The 987-nt window shown below is 36.0% G+C and overlaps 1 non-coding gene across 1 annotated transcript; it reads right to left on the minus strand.

Annotated features, from left to right (window-relative positions):
- Window positions 1-493: 493 nt before the first annotated feature.
- Window positions 494-565, minus strand: TRNAC-GCA (transfer RNA cysteine (anticodon GCA)). The gene has a single exon. It is a non-coding gene; the product is annotated as a tRNA-Cys (tRNA).
- Between the last annotated feature and the right edge of the window lie 422 nt (window positions 566-987).

The raw sequence follows: 987 nt of genomic DNA on the forward strand, positions 1-987 counted from the left end.
GAATAAAAATAGGAGACATTTTATAGATTTAGGAGGAGTAAGTGAAAACAAAAAGGGAGTCATGACCCATTTTCGGTGGGTTCTCGAGGCACGGATTGCAAGTTAAAACAGGTTGAAAATAAAGTAAAATGTTTTCTCGAAATAAAAAAAAATTAAAATATAATGAACATATATATTTACATTATATTTGAAATAGAGTTTATAGGTTCATAGTACAAAATAAGGGAAATAATAAGGGAAATGTTGAAAAAAATAATTTTAAAACATAAAAAATAGTTGGTGTTGTTTAATTGTAAGATGGGCAACTACTCTTAGTTAAATGAAAGATATGGAAAACATGGAGTGAGTAAGTTTTTAACCATGTTCATAGTGGGTGCTTGGATACCACACTCTTTTCTTAATGTACATGGAATCGGTAATTATTCTTATTTCTTTTCCCTTTAGACACTCGGTGGTCGGGAGTAAATCGAACAAAGTGTCTGTCCAAAATAAAAGGGCCCAACCAGATTTGAAATGGTGACCTCTTGATCTGCAGTCAAATGCTCTACCACTGAGCTATGGACCCATTTTGCATGATTTCAACTTTAGTGACTCGTTCTACAGAGTGTCAATCCAAAAGTGTAAAAAGTGTCTGTCCAAAATAAAATGGCCCAACCAAGTTCAAACGGGTGACCGGTCAAATTCTCTACCACTGAGCCATGGATCCATTTTGTAGGATTTTAACCTTAGTGACCCCGTAGACATAGTGTCGGTCCAAAAAGTGTAACAAATTTCTATCCTAGATAGAAGGGCCCAACTAGGTTCGAATTGGTGACCTCTTGATCTGCAATTAAATGCTCTAACATTGAGCTATGGTCCCATTTTGTATGATCTCAATCTTAGTGACCCCTTCTACAGATTATCGGTCCAAAAGTGACCCTACCGAATCGACTATGGACCAATTTTGTATGAATTGGTGGATTACCTATCGGGAATTAAACACAGGTC

Source organism: Cucurbita pepo, unplaced genomic scaffold, assembly GCF_057944985.1.
Source record: "Cucurbita pepo subsp. pepo isolate OVF unplaced genomic scaffold, ASM5794498v1 scafford_44, whole genome shotgun sequence".
NCBI classification, from domain to species: domain Eukaryota; kingdom Viridiplantae; phylum Streptophyta; class Magnoliopsida; order Cucurbitales; family Cucurbitaceae; genus Cucurbita; species Cucurbita pepo.